The 16,247-nt window shown below is 47.2% G+C and overlaps 1 non-coding gene across 1 annotated transcript; it reads left to right on the top strand.

Annotated features, from left to right (window-relative positions):
* Window positions 1-15,041: 15,041 nt before the first annotated feature.
* LOC138581622 (small nucleolar RNA U85) lies at window positions 15,042-15,328 on the top strand. Its single transcript, XR_011304685.1, has one exon. It is a non-coding gene; the product is annotated as a small nucleolar RNA U85 (small nucleolar RNA).
* The last annotated feature ends 919 nt before the right edge of the window (window positions 15,329-16,247 follow it).

Below are 16,247 nucleotides of genomic sequence, written 5' to 3' on the forward strand. Positions count from 1 at the left end.
ACGCGTTCGTGGTGGAGTGGTCGTTCCCGCTGCTGTACGCGTTTCCTCCAGTCCCCGTCATCCTGCAAGTGCTGCGGAGGTTACGGAAGTTCGGTTCCCGGATGATCCTCATTGCTCCTGCGTGGGCTCGGAGGACGTGGTACCCGGACCTTCTCGACTTGTCCATCTGCCCTCCGCGTCGTCTTCCCTACCGAGACGATCTGCTCTCACGGGAGGGGGGGGTCAGGTTCTCCATCCAGAGGTCAGATCCCTCAACCTTCACGCTTGGCTTCTGAAAGGTTGAGGTATAGGGATTGGGACCTCCCTGAAGACGTGATGGAGGTGTTGCTTTCGGCCCAAAGGCCAGCAACAAAGTCTGTGCCGTTGGCGTAAGTTCTGCGACTGGTGCAGAGTTCAGAATGTGGATCCTTTTGCATGTGACATCCCCATGGTTCTGTCCTTTTTACTTTCTTTGGCCCACAGGGGCTTGCAAGTGGGTACCATTAAAGGTTACCTGGCGGCGCTGTCCATCTTTAAGCGCTCGTCTGAAGAGTGTTCTTACTTTAAAATCCCTTTAATTTCACAGTTTCTGAAAGGGCTCACTAATGTGTTCCCTCCGTCACCTTTCCTGGTGCCCGGTTGGGATTTAAACCTTGTTCTTAAGTTTCTTATGGGTGCTCCGTTTGAGCCTTTACATTCTTGCCCTTTGAGGCTGTTAACTCTGAAAACTGTGTTTTTAGTTGCGGTTACTTCCGCTCGCAGAGTGAGTTACAGGCACTTTCAGTTAAGCCACCCTTCACTGTATTTCACAAGGACAGGGTTGTCCTTAGAGTTCGTCCTTTTCTTCCGAAGGTAGTGACGGAATTTCATTTGGCCCAGAAGGTTGTTCTTCCGGCATTCTATCCTCCTCCGCATCCTGGTAAGGAAGAGGAGAGGCTCCATAGGCTTGATCCTAGGAGAGCTTTAAGCTTTTATGTTTCACGCATGTCCCGGGTCAGAGTGGACGATCAACTCTTTATTGGTTACGCTGGAAAGCGTTTGGGGCAAGCTGTGACGAAACAGACTTTGTCTCGCTGGATTATTTTGGCCATCTCGGAGTGCTACCGCTTGGCGGGTAAGGACCCACCGGCTGGCTTGCGGGCCCATTCTACCAGGGGTATGGCTGCGTCTACTGCCCTGCAGAGGGGTGTTCCTATTCGCAACATCTGTGATGCAGCCACCTGGGCTTCAGTACATTTGTACGTCACTATTCCCTCGATTCCATCCGTGCACAGGATCTGGCCTTTGGCAAGGCGGTCCTTTGCTCTGTTATTTGATTGGCTATTCTAAATTTTGATTCTAAATTCTTTCCCTCCTCCTTGCTCTGGTACTGCTTTGGGAGTCTGTCATAGATATGGAATACGTCGGAGGACCCAAACCCCTCGAAGAACAAGTTACTTTCTTACCTGGTAACGTTCTTTCGATGGGATGGTCCGACGACGTATTCCATATCGCTCCCGCCCTGCCTTCCCCGCTGCAGAATTTCTTTTGCGATTGCAGCTTACGTTCCGCAAGGCTGTGTCTGACTGGCAGTTGACTAGTGTCACACGTTCTGGGGGAAAAAACTACAACTGAGGCTACGGGCGTCGTGCGTCCTACTTATCACATCGGATGACGTTGGACGTCAGAGGAGGCCCTCGACGACGGCTCATCGACGCAGGACGCAGACGCCGAAAAAAGTTTCCGAAGCAGCACAGCTGTGGTGATTACATATCATAGGTATGGAATACGTCGTCGGACCATCCCATCGAAAGAACGTTACCAGGTAAGAAAGTAACTTGTTCTTCTAGGAGTTTTGCCGGGTAGGGAATGTTTGAAATTGGTCTGTAGTTGGCGAGGTCTTCCACGTCACCACTTGTGTTTTTTAAAAGTGGTTTGATATATGCTGATTTGAAGGATCTTGGTACTGTCCCTGTTGCGAGGGAGAGGTTTCTGAAATATTCTGATGGTGTTCCTTGTGTAAGGATTGCTTTGTAAATGCACAATCCATAGTTGACAATACCCCTGAGAGCATCTCACTACTCTGTCGCACCTGCCTCAAAATAGTCATTGATGAAGCAGCCCCCGGAGCCCAATCCAAAACTTCCCAAACACTGCAACCTCTGGTTTAATGATGAACTGATTAAACTGAGAAGGAGAAAAAGATCCTTGGAACACATATTCAGAAAAAACCCTAATGGTGAATCCAAAAAACTCAATACAGCCAAAACCTACCCATACATCAAACTCTCTCAACCAACAATGGGGCCTCCAATAGCAAAGAGCTGTTCTCCATCATCAAAGAAGAAACGCCCAGCCACCATAAGTAAAGCCTTGTGTACAACTATTCAGGACGCGCTAGCATCCAAAGTAAATGCCCTCAAACACCCAGCAAAAAGAACTTCTAGCACACACTGCGGAGCCCATCCCTATGCCACAGACACTCCTTAACATACCACTGTTTCATTTCCCACCAGTAACCACCTCCCAGGTTCTAAAGACATAGCCTCCCTGAAAACATCCAACTGTAAAGGAGACAGCAATCCTGCCAAAGTAGCCAAAGGCTGCGCCCCCATCACCAACTTCATTAATGCCTTGTTTAATTCTAACTCCATCCCTGACACTATCCAAGAATCATGGGTTGCATCCCTCAAAGCCCACCCTAGACCCCCACAAACCGCACCAACTACATACTGATCACAACAGTACCCTTCCTGCTTAGTTATTGACAGTTGCTTACACCCAAGTCCAATCCCATTTTGGGAATAACTACCTGCTGGGCGATGGACAATGAGGCTTCCGCCCCAGGCATAGCACTGAGATGGCCCTACTGGACCAAAAAAATAAACAGATTCAGGTAACCAATGCATCCTACTACTAGATTTATTTGTTGCATTTGATCTAGTGGATCACAAGCTACGCCTAACACTTAAACAATTTCCACTTTTCAAAGGAAGCAACCACATGGATTAAATCTTTCCTATCAGACCGCACCTCTGGAGTAGCCATAGGAGACGAAGCTGCTGATCCATAGCAGTCCCATTGGGTGTCCCAAATGATCCTGCCTATCCCCCACTCTCTACAATGCCTGTACTAAGCTCCTCTTTGCTGCCTTCGTCGCCATGGGAGTAATATACTCCATACACAAATACTGATCCCCATCACAGGCAATATTGAACGGGACACTCTCCGCATAAACTATCTACTCACTCATCCAGAACTGGTTGGCAGCTAACAGCCTTTGCCTCAATGTAGAAAAAAGATTCTTATAGTTGGCACTCAGCCCGCCTGAACAAACTACACCCAGACTACTCTACCATAGTCATAGATGGCACCCCAATCACTATCTCTTACCAAGTCAGAACGCTATGTGTATATCTTGACTCCAATCTCACCAGGTGCAAACACATTAGTGCGCTTGCCACTTCCACGGTTTACACAGCCAAACTAATTACCCTGAGCCGACCTTTCCTCGCACCCCAAAACTGCATCACTCTATCTAGAGCCCTCATCCTCGCCAAGCTGGACTACTGCAACGTACTCCTCCTAAGGACCTCAAAGAAAAACATAAACAAGTTGCATTACTACAGAACAAGGCCCTGAGCAGCACTAGGCATCAACAGAAGGGAACACATCTCACAACATAGGAAAGGGGCGCACTGGTTGCCCATTCAAGCCAGAATACTACACAACACTCGCCATCACACGTCACCATCAATGCACCAATCTACCTTAACCAATGCCTCACACGCAAAACTCACCTACACATCCCTCGATTCAAGACGACCAGGATGGGCTACACCAGCTTCACTGTAGCAGCCCCGGAATTTGGAACTCACTCCCAGCATTTGTAATGAACCCTCCTCCCTGCATTTCAAGAAACTAGCCTGGCTGTTTAATAAATTCTAACGACAGTAAGGGGATGATGTAGCGACAGACATGGTTGCTAGCATACTAGGTCCAGAGACAATTCTGATAGAGCAAGTGCATAGAAGAAAGTAAGGGCAGATCGGAAAGTGGGGAGGGGAGGAGAGAACAGTAAGCAGTCAAAGAGTGGAGAAGCAAGAGGGGAGAGCGAATACAATTGTAGAAGTCAGTAGTAACACAATGTTGCAAGCCAGGCTACAAGATGAAGATGGGAACAGCATGATTCAGGGCCACCATGAGTAAAAGATGCAAAGGAAGTCCAGCATGAGAGTTCATACGGTGCGTCACCCTTCATGAAGTCCATACAAAGTAAAATCCAGCATTGGCCATAAGACGGTGAGGGTGAAACCAGAATGTATCAGGACAGATTCCTTTGTGCAGGAAGGAGGGGGGAGGGCACAAGCGAACACAGGGGGACCAGAGAGGGTGTGGATGGCCTGTGGGGACAGAGGGTGTAAACACATGTTGATGCATGCTTACCTGCTGTCTTAGCAGGGTGTCGGACCATGGATCCTCTTGGTCCGAACAGGTCCAGGTCCAAACAGGAATTGCCCTTTTCTTTGATTGCTCTTTGCTTTGGATGTCTGGGCGAGAGACGCCCTTGATCTAAGAGCAGGAAGAGGCAGGGCTAAAAAGGTGGGTGGGGCCTAGTCCAGGTGACCGAGATCCACTTACACCTGCTCCCCAGCTACAAAGGTTAAGGGGCTGGAGGGCCCCTTAAGTAGGGAAAAGGGCGGCAAGCAGTAAGTCACCAGTTGGGCAGGGCTTGGTAAGTGGTGAAAAAGTGCGACAACCAGGAAGGCACCTGGTGGGCGGTGCTTAGTCCATGTGACCTAGATCCACTTACACCTGTGATGTGATAATGGACTGAGTTGTTGCCACTCCCTCAATTGGGCACTGGAGCACAAGGTGGCTGGGGTCCTTTTCCAAGATTGCATTGGTCAACAAATTAGCTTGTTAAAACTGAATACAAAACTCCTCTGGTGCCAGGACTGGTATTCAGTGCGGGCTACCTGAAATTGGCAAGGCAAGTTTTCCTTGCCTCCGCTATGATGTACTGGGATTTTTAGCAGCGTCTCCTCTTCCCTTACAGAGGGCCATCTGTTTCAAGATGGTTTATTTGTTACTGCATGGAAATGTCTTTGCAAAAACTGCTTGGAGTACACTCTCATCCAGGAGGTGAACCAAAAGCTTACTAGAGTTCATTGATGGTTATAGACAATTTGTTGGCAAAACAAACACAAGAACACGAATGATAAATTCAAGGAAGCAAAATGAATGTTGGGTTATAATAAACCTAATCCATATATTAAAGTATCCAACCTAGGGATGGTTATAGATTACCAGGAATACTGCTTTGGGTTGTTGGTAATGTCAAAGTACATGAAAAACATTCACAGTATGGTAAGACTCACATACAGTTGGCAGAACTAAAATATAACAGTGGCACTATATACAATCCCATGCGTTTTGGGACCTTCAAGCCTCATCAGGGATCAAACCTCAATATTTTCTCTAAACAAATATTACATTTGAGCCTTTGTCAAAATTACTTGGGAAACAGTAATTGAAAGAAGCCGAACAATATGGGCTTTACCCAACCTTCAGGATATACACTTTAGTAGGAAAAACACTATTTTTTTTTCCACATACTTTAGTCTCCCCACTGGGTTTTCCTCCTTTGCAGCACTGTAATTGTGGCCCCTCTGGTTTTGCTCCCTGGTGTCCTGATGCGACTTTGCCCACGAGAGCTTAATGAACGTGTTTGCCCTCCCATGCCCAGTGTAGTTAACATGACTGACCCCTAGATCTCGCCATGACCTTGTAGCATGTTGTGGGCTCTTCCCTCGCTTCTGAACTCTCCATGGGAACTTTTCTTATCCACTGTTTACATGCTTTTCTGCTCTTCCTGTGTCTTCCTCGACGCGATCTTCTGCCAGAGATACCCGCCCACTCCAGTGTGCCTCAGGTAACCTCTGCAACTTGATGGAAGTGCATGGCTACAGTAGATGGATCAGAGTTGCTGATGGGGCCTCTGTTAGCCTCCCTGTACTAACTCAAACTAACTGCTGATGTACCAACTAAGCCACTCACTTGAATACCTCTCCCAACAGACCTTAAACTGAACATTAGTCAACTTGCACAGTACTGGCCAATCATTGCATCTTCATACCAGAGGCCCACATGGCTACCCTATGGCGCGAATGCATCTGTTCTCGGCACACAGAACCTAGAAATGGACCTGAACAAAAGGCTCTCGGTTCTTCCAGGATTCAACACTACTGAAAATCTAACTGGCATTTCCCTTAACCTAACCCCTTTTTGCTCCAACGGAGCACCTGGAGACCATGCAAATTGCGGCATTGTGCTTTGTAACTCCAACATACATACAATAGGGGATTATAGAACCCATAAGTGGCCATGATTCGGATGCAGGCAAAGTCTTGTTTTGCTTAAATGATCCAGAAAAGTTTCCAATCCATTCATGGTCTATTTTACAAAGGTGTTTTTAAACTGTTAATAGCAAGAGTTTACCAATTGGTCATGGGCACATCTGATGGCTCTTCATAAAGGAATGACACGATCTTCTAGCTAAATAGGGGCAGTAAATGTTTGTCCCAGAATCTAATCTCACTTGCTCCCTACCACATTAAACACACCCCCTGGTTTCAGCAGAGTGCTCCAATCTCCTCTTGCTTTGTCTGAAGGCCACCCAATCCTGTTTTTCTTGGCATTCTGGGACTTTTTTGCATTTCCAATTTTAAAATTAGAACCAGATTTGTGTAAAAGAGAACCAAAAACAAAGTGGTTTTTGTGTTGGGGGTGTAGCTATAGATCATAGGTACAATATGGAAGTGAAATTGGATATCTAGCTGGTAAATTGAGTGTTATGCAAGACCAAGTGAGCTGCCTTTTTGAGTAAAATGGAGTGGTGAAAAAGTAAAGGAAATCGGTTTTGACCAGTACACTTTTACTCTACACTAGAGCATTGAGGCTAGGATACCAAAGACTGACACCGTAAGATCCAGTGTTGATTCGCGAATTCAACCCTAGTTCCCCTGCGCCCGCCCTGGCGTAACCAGTCCTCACTCGAAATAGAATTAATGGCTTGGGATTTTACAAGACAAAATTGCTAAAATGGCGCAAGCACTAGAAATCAAAGGCAGGGTGGCAAGAATGATTGTGACAATATTACAAGTTATCAGGATAAGGATAGGGTGGCTTGGAGAGTGCAACTAAGGGCAAGGTATACTATGGTTCCTATTAATACTCAGTCCACTTTAGTTTAGGATTTTGGACAGTCAGCGGTTCTGGGCACCACACGGATCTATCTGGTCTAACAAAGGACAGCCATACAGGATCAGCTGGGCATGGACTGGATACCGGGTAGCACTTCTGGGCGGGCAATTCTGGATAATATAGGTCATCAGGGTAACCGGATGGCAGCAGCATGCAGTGAGTAGCAGCAATCTGGATCAGGATGCCAAAAGTAGCAGTTTTTCCCTTTGGTTATTTGGGAATTTGAGGCCTTGCTGGAGCAGGATCAGCAATGCTTGGGTTTTGCAATGGACCCTGGAGTAAGATCAGCAAGGCTTGGCTTTGTAGTTGGGATCTGGAGTCTTGATAGTTGAAAGCAGGAAATCGGGAAGAGTCTGTCTTGTCAGGGACCCTTATTTATAGTGCAAAATGACATCAAGGTAGAGGCTGGGCAGGGTTAACTATGCACGCCCCATAAACTACTTGGATTGGGCAGGGGGTACTAGTCTCAGCCTTGCTCTCAACTGGTTGTATTTCCAAGGTAATTAAGTCAGGTTTATGAGGTGGGTTTTACAATGTCCAGAAACTCCCACATTTACTTTACTGAAAATCTGATTTTTGCCAAAAACATTTATGCCATTGCAATCTCTTGACAAATTATACACACAGGTCGGTGCGACCTTGTTTCACCCTTCTGATACATTTTGGTAATTTTTAACATGAAAGATTTGGCCTAAAATTCCACAATTTTATACACAGATGCGAATTATCCCCAGGGATGTATGTACAAAATTTTATTTGCAACATTAATACTTTCCTTGGAATCTGTCATTGTGTAACTCTTGTTCCCCATGCAGCAATGAGTTCTACCAAGTTTTAAAAGAAAGCCCATAAAATTAGATTTGAAACTGCAAACTTTTACATTTTTTACGAATTCTTGCTGCAGAGATCTGTGTAACCAAAAGGCAGTCCATTGTTACTAGATTTATTTTTTCTTCCTCCAACTGCAAACAACTGTCATTTCCTTCAAGGCGGGAGGGGGGGGTGTTTCCCATCTTAATTGAAGGTTTTATTGCCCTTTACACTTGACAGGTTAGTGTCCCAGGACTTCTTTTGTCCTGGCCCATTCAGTTTTTCAAGCTGGCAATTTTCACTTGCCTGTCCTGGATTTATGGTGTCTACCTTCCTTGGGGAAGTTGGAATGACTGGTTTTTCTGAGCGCTTGCAAATCCAGCCCATTTGTTTAAACTCTCATTTCTTATTTTGGGTCCTGAATTAAACAAACCTGTGAAAGGTGTGTTATCACCACTAACATAATCCCTTTACATTGCTGAGCAGGCTTTTATTCACAAGTTATTTTTAAACAGGCAAATTTTTTTCTTCGGTCAGCAAAGCCCATTTTTTTCACATGTTAAAACTGCCAGCATTTCTTTCTTTACATTCTATTTGGCAGCTGCCTCAGCTGTCCACACTGTCTTTGCAGCTGTAGTAATTTCCTTGAATGCAGGAGTTTTATCTAATGTATAGATACATTTACGCTTGACCTGGCTCAGAGAGTTAGTCTCTTTGAACACCTGCGCCTGGATACATTTGGAAATAAACGCGTGTTCCCGTGCGAGTGAAAATTAAGTTGCTTCTGAGTTAGTTTGACGGGGCCTATCATTCAGGAATTACGGCTGGTATTGGTGAAGCACAGTGAAATATCCTGGGCATGACAGAGCCTTGTTACTCCGTTTCAGAATGAACAGATGGAATTAGCGTAAAAACAGCATTTTGAAAGGGTGAAAATGTTTCATTTTAAAGGACATTTTCGCTTTTGCAGCAAAGCAGTACTGCCTTTTCATTTGATTCCCTTTGTTTCAGAACACACTGGCATACTCTTTCAGTGTGTCCCCTTGTTTCATCTTGCCTGAAGTGTGCTAGGCAGGATGGTGCAGTCTCTTTATTTTATTTTTTTGCTGCCAAAATGCAGTTTTGAGGTCATGATGCACACAGGAGCCAGTGCAGCCACGCTGCTGTTTCTTGCACGAATGCAGCTTAGTGATGTGGGGCAATGCCATTGAGTGGGTCAATATATCTCACAGCAGTTGGCTCAGGATGATTACTGTTTCATGCAACCGTACATGGGAGGGGAGACCGAAGGGAGAACAAGATAAATCCAACTTACTAAGTGTGGTACTAGAATCGTCGTCCATAGACAGGAAGTGTGAGGAATCCGGGGGAATGGGAATAAGTGCACCCAGTCCAGCCAGGTCATGAGTGCTGTGGCAGAGCAGGGCCTGGAGGAAGGTGCAGAAGACTGGCGAGGACGCTTGGGACCTGTGAAGCTCTACAGGTGCACCAAGCAGCCAACTGAGCAGAAGTAGCGGCTAGAGGGAAAGAAAGCAGGGGGAGATGGTTGGGGGAGAGGAGGTAAAGAGTAGGAGGTGAAGAGGAAGGTCTTGAGGGGTTTCCGAAACTTTGGGTGATCCGGTTCAGGACAGGCAGGGAGGCTGTGGACAATGCAAAGGGTCCTTGCAGCCACAGGGAGCCGCTGAAGGGATTTCAGCGCTGATGCAGTCCCTGGGTTTTAGGCCAAGGAGAAGTCTTATGGTTCTGTTCTGGATGAGTTGGAAGAGTCCGGAGGGCAGGTTGGGAAAGAGACTGTTGCAGTAGTCGACCCTAGAGGATCAGGGCTCTGGAGACTGTGATCCTCTGGCGGAAGGTGAGAAAAGGTAGAATACCTCTGGGAAGGTGCAGTTTGTAGTGGGACTTCAGTAGTAAAAATGTTGGTGATGTGAGCAAGGATAGAGTGGAGTTGAAGATGACACCCAGATTTTTGCCTCGTTCGGTGCAGTCTGTCCTACTGGCATTGAGACGGAGGTAAGTAGCACACCACGAGTGAATTGACAGTCAGGTATGAGGAAGAGGCCGAGGGTAGACTGAAGGAGAGCTGCATGTCATCCGCGTAACAAAGTTGTAGGTGGCTATCATATGGGAGCCAAGTAGCCATTGAAAAACCAGGGATAGGTTAGATCCTTGGGGGACACCACACGTGGAGTGTGATGGGGGAGAGGAAGAAGCCAATTCAACCTGGGATGGGCAGTCAGAGAAAGGTTAGTCACGCCAGGTTGAACCCGACAAATGCTTTCCACATGAAGCTCTGGTCTTATATTTTAAAATAGTGTCTTACCCTGATTACACTAATACCCTGCTTTGGGGGCTTCATTTGTGAATATTTGAACACCATTAATTACATTTTCTGGTTTTTCCTTTCGGACTGCTCTATTCCTCTGACCCTGCAGGCCCTTATGGTGAATGAGCGTGTTAACTTTGATTTGCTTAGTTGTCATAATTTCTTCTGTTGTACGCTGCGAGTCCAGCAACTGTCTAAGAAAAGTGTCACCAGCACCCAGTGTTTTACCCCAGGGGCTAGCCCGCAATAACTTTCCCTTTAGGAATTTGGTGATGCCTCTTACAATGTAATCTCCTAGTTGTCAATGGATTTCCTCTTCAAGGCACCTCCTCTTGGCGGATGAACACTGGAAAGTTAGTGACTTGTAGCTTTTGCTTAAAATTGGCTGTCACTCTGCTTTCATCTTTGCACCGGCTGCAGTTATGATATTACTTTGCGGTGGAGAAAAGGCTTGCCATTACTACATTACCAATAGTGTTTTGAGATCAGGGAGTTCTGAATGATTGCTTATAGTTTTTCTGGGTTTGTTCACACATGGCTTCTCTTCTCCTGCAGCCTGTTTTCTGATAATGCAGCATCTGTCAAGATTTCTGAAGCACTTCCTGGGGACTGATGGTGAAATGCTAAACTGCATGCCTGGTGAGTGACTTCTTTGGGCATTTGGGCAGACCTGTGATTTAAGCCAGCCTGCACCTTTCAGGGACTATACAATTGCCCAATGTGCCCCCCCCCCCCCCGACTCCATTCAACTGCTGCTATTTTTGCATGTACCTTTCCACGTTACAAGGGTTCAAGATGAGTGGCAGCCCTACTTCCTAACCTCTCTGGGAAATATGCTGGTGACAAGATCTTCATCTCCATCTGCCTCACTCTGCTGGCAGATTGGTGATGTGTAAACTGGTTTTGTGGAGGAATCTGTTCCTAGCTGCAAATACCTTTCAATTGTCCTTTGTGCATCCGTCTCCATAATGAACTTGTAGTTTCTACCCACTGACTTCTTTAGTGTCTTACCAATAATACTTTACCATTACTATACTCTTGCGTCCTGTCCCTTTTCCTCATACTGCATGGGCGTCCCTCGCGAGGGACGGAAGACACCTTTTTCACCAGAAAAATCATCTTCACCTCTAAATTTAGAGGCACGCGGCCCTGGGAGCATGCGCTGCCCTAACTCTGCTGCCACACCCAGTCCCCTTTTCCACACCAACTGGAACGGGCTGAATTCACCAGTGCTCCTGGGCTTGGCTTCGGCCATGTAATTCCACGCGTGGATTCTTCCCCTGTCCTTTGTTCAATAGGTACTTGGTCCTCAGACACCACAGCTCCTCCCCGGCGCATGCCGACTTTGACAGGGTTCAGCAGGTGCCCATCCTGCAAAGGGCCTTTTCCAACTTCAGACCCCCATGCCTCCTGCCTACGTTGCCTTGGCCCAGACCATGGTTGGCAAGCCGGTTCAGCGTGCGGCTCGCTGTCCCCGAAAGCCCTGAACAGACTAGCCAGGTGGAGGGAGCTCTTCCAACGGTCTCCTGGGGACCTCAAGAGTTTCGTGAGACGTTCCAGGCCACAGGTAGGGCCTATATTTTCATCTGCACCTCGCGAAGGAGACTCTTCCCAGGCCCTCTCCTACGCGGGAGGGACCGATCGGGTCCTTTTACCAACTTGAGCATCGAGGCTGTCGCAGCTATCGGGCTGAGGGGTCCTTGGATCCTCCTGGTGCCTACATTCTTTGCGGACCCAGTTCTGCACTGCCTGGATGTCAGGCGTGCCCTGAAATTCTACCTGGACAGGACCAAGGGCTTCCCCAAGTCGGACGCTCTGTTCATCACCTTTGGAGGCGCCGGGCTATCGGGCCTCCAAAGCCTCCATCTCCCGCTGGATGGTCTCAGCCATCAAGGAAGTATAGGAGGGCCAGCATAGGCCCCTTCTGGTGAACATGCATGCCCACGCAATCCAGGCCAAGGCAACAGCCATCGCCTTTCAGCGCCATGTCCCCTGGCAGGTCATAAGCAGGTTGGCCACATGGGCCACTCCCTCTGCTTTCTGCAAGCATTACTGTTTGGATGCTGGCTTCAGATCCGATGCAGCTTTCGGTCAGGCAGTCCTCCAGAACCTGCTTGCTTAAGGAGGGTCTTCTCTCCACCCTGGGGCTGCATTCAGTTGTAATCGCCCATGCAGTATGGAGGAAGGGGGACGTGACGTAAAAGTTGTTAGGGAGAATTCTCTCTTTAGGCTGAATTTCCTAACCTAGTGAGTCCCCCAGCAGCTTTGCTGGATTTCTGGAGTTTTTTTTTCTCCTGCCAAAAGTGACTCTTCCTCCCACTCTTGGACATGATTTATGGTGTTCATTTGACTGTTAATGTGTTATGGGCTATAGGGTCTCATGTGTTTTTACTATGTGTTACACAGCACCCTCCGTGCAGTAACATAGGGGTGTCATAGTGACCCCCAAACAGACTCCATACCCTGGGACTGACTACTGTCTCCCAGGGCATGTAAAGTCATCATTGGCTTTACTAGTCCCAAATTATTAACAGAAACCAGTACAAACCATCATATGGACGTACTGGTCGGGGCAATTCGATTGCCCCGGGGTCTGTTAGTCGAGGGGGCACGTCTCCATCCCTCCTGATCGAGTTTTGGCTGGTGGCAGTGGAAACTACTTTTTATATTCGACCGCGAATATTTCCCTATGGGATTTTCCCATTGTTCGAGGCTACCAACTTTAATTATTTAATTCTCATAGCCTCGAACATACCGCCTGTTTATTTAATTAATATTAATTCGCCGGTTGGTATTTTTTGCCAGGACTCTATTCTAAAATGGCGTTTGTGTTCTCTTCTGTGACTCCAACCCAAGTCGAGCCCTTTGTTCCACTTTTTGGCGGGCTTCTCCACAGAAGCCTCCAAGTGGTGCCACTCTTGGGTACCACAGGGGGCGTGGGAAGGGGTTTAGGCACCCTGGACTGAGTTACCTTGGTAACTCAAGTCGCACTCTTGTGTGATTGGCCCAAGTGGTGAGCCGGCCGGCATGTTTGACAGCTAGGCTGAGTGAATGGGGGTGTGCTGCATAAAAGCAGGGCTTTGGGGACTGGAACTTCAGAAGTTGCCACAGGACCTGAGAATCCGACGAGGAGAAGCTGAGCCAACCTACCACGACGACACCACCGGTGGAGCCCTGCGGAACCGACTCACCACTTCCCGACGACAGAGAAGATCTCTCGGCTGGAGAGGCTTCTTCCCCTGACTGGTGGGCACAACCAGTTTACCTTCTCTTCGCACCCCAGGCCGGTTTGTGGTCGAATTGCCCGTGCCAAGCACCCTGGCAGACGGATAGCCACTTACCACTGGACCGCGAATCAACGGACCGCTCCTTGTACCTGAGAAACTCTGTGGCTGGTTTCTTCCCTGGCAGTGCAACAGACTCCGGTCTTCCTCCCTGACGAGATCCTCTTCCCCCGAATGAAGCACCGACTTGCATCCGCTGCCAGGAACTGCCCCGCTGGAGTATTCTCACCACTTTAAGGTACCGTGTCCGCCAGGCCTCCCTGTCTAAAGATTGCTACAAGGTAATAATAACCCCTTAACCTTCTGGACTGGGCTTGCTGCCTTGACCCTCTAACTGGTCCCTTTCTTTGGTCCAACTCCTTTTTGAACCGTTACAAGACTTTTGTGCACTGCAACCGTGTGACCTTGTACACATTTCGTTTTGATCCTCTTAAAGCGGATCCGGCCTACTGACTCTGAATTCACGGTGTTACTTTGCCTTCCTCTCTTGTTGTGTTTGTGAGAAAGTGTTGGGATCTGTTTCAATTTATTCTCTGCTTTTCTCTCCCTTGTTAAACGAACTATTAGAGTGCCATCTACTTTAAGCGCTCACCGATGTCTGAAAATAAGTGGGGCTTTACTTTAGACTTGTATTCTTTTAAGGGAGTGTATATCTTTTAGTGACCGTGTTTTTGAATTGCTTACTATTAGTGCCTGTGTTTTTCTAGATGTGGTTTTAAATAAATTATCTTTTACACCAAGCCCTGGTCAGTGTTTACTTCTATTGTGTTCTCTTGACCTATTCTCAATACTCTGTATACTGCCTAACTCTTCTTGAGGGAAGTCTGACGGCTCAGCCACAGCTACCAAGTGAATCTGTGTGGTACAGACTGCTACCAAGTGGGTTTACTGCCAAACACCTGTAGTCCTAAATCTTTTGCAGTGGTCCCAGAGGGAACTGCACAGGTTTCTGCCTAACAAGAGTAATTATACGTTACTCACCGTAGTGACTAACATACTTGGTCCATAGTCCCCTTTCCTCCATACGTCCCATCGCCCCCCTAATAATCTGGTGTCATTAGGCAATGGTATATGTGTGGCGCCGGAGGGGGAGTCTGGACAGTGCATGCTCCCAAGGACGTGCCTCTGCACACCTAAATTTAGAGGGAAGATTTTTCTGGTGAAAAAGGTTCCATCCTTTGCAAGGGACGGCCATGCAGGATGGAGGAAAGGTAACTATGGACGAAGAGTAAATTAGTCACTATGGTGAGTAATTTATAATTTCACGGTGCACAAGAAAAATAAACTTCTGGATCGCTAGAATAATAAATATTAAAGCGGCATGGATGACTTTATTTAATTTTTGAATTCTCTGCAGAACCTCACTGTCTCCACATTTCCCCCCAACCTCGCATTCAGAAGCCAAATGATGATCTTTGGGTGAAGGTGACCTTGCTGGCTGGGCCTAGCCCTGTTGCCCCTTACCTGGTTCGCAATCTTGGTGGGTGATGTTGAGCTGTGCACACTCTCTGTAAGGCCGAACCAACAACAAACTACAGACTCTTTCCTAAGCTGCCTGAAAGGAACAGGCAGTCTGGGAGGAGCTGCAGACAAGCCGTGTCCCACATCCAAAAGGTCAAGGGGTTACAGGGCTGTGGCCACATGCAGCTGCAGGGTAAGATCAGAAATGTTTGGCAATCTGATGGCAATGAACATTTGGATTATGTTCTGTTGAGAGTAACATTGAACTGGGTGCACGTCCTCCACCGCAGTTAAATATAATTTATTTACCAGCACATGTCTGATTTCTTGCCTGTTTTCTTCTGTCTCCCTACCTATTCAGTTGCTGCTTTTCTCTGTATTGGTGACTTGGAAAGACAGAGAACATCCGATCTTATCCTGTTGCCAGTCTGAAGCTCCTTTTGCTTCTGCAGTGGCTGCTGAATCTGTTTGAAGGCTGCCGTTGGGCAACCTACCTAGGCATAAGGACAATCATGTGGTTGATGAGGTAAGAGCACAGAGGCAGTGTTCTTAGATTTGCCTGATTAGCTTAAATAAACCTGTCGCTTCAACATGACTGACCACTGGTCTGGCTTTGTCCAGATCTCTCCCTCTCCATAATGTTGATGGTCTATGCCAAGTTGTACTCGCTCGCTGGGAACAGGAGTAACTGAAAAATTGCAGTGTCCGATTGTTTTTGCCATGCTAGTTTCGGAAGAGTGGGATCCCGAAGGTGGGTATGCCCAATTATAACTAGTTCTAATTGAGTAGAGTACAATTTAACCTGGCCACAGTGCCTAGTGTGGCATGACTTGACATCCTTTAGTACTCCAATGGCATTTTGCTCTGTGGCATCCATACTATAAGGACATTCTTGCGTCTTTTTTTTTTTTAATTATACTTGTATGGAGTGTGAACTTTACCCGGTTGGGGGCTGGTTTACAGGCTATTGGGGCAATGCTGGCTGCTACGATGGGTGTAGGCCGGTTTGCATATATATTCCCCACTGCTTTAATTTATTCTTAAACCCCAACTCGTATGCGTTGAAATCTATCCATTGCTTCTCGCCACAATTCTTTCAAGAATATCATAGCACTCTGCCCAACAGCTGGCTCTTGAAACGCAGG

The sequence above is a fragment of the Ambystoma mexicanum genome, chromosome 3p (assembly GCF_040938575.1).
Source record: "Ambystoma mexicanum isolate Mex_15411 chromosome 3p, UKY_AmexF1_1, whole genome shotgun sequence".
Taxonomy (NCBI): domain Eukaryota; kingdom Metazoa; phylum Chordata; class Amphibia; order Caudata; family Ambystomatidae; genus Ambystoma; species Ambystoma mexicanum.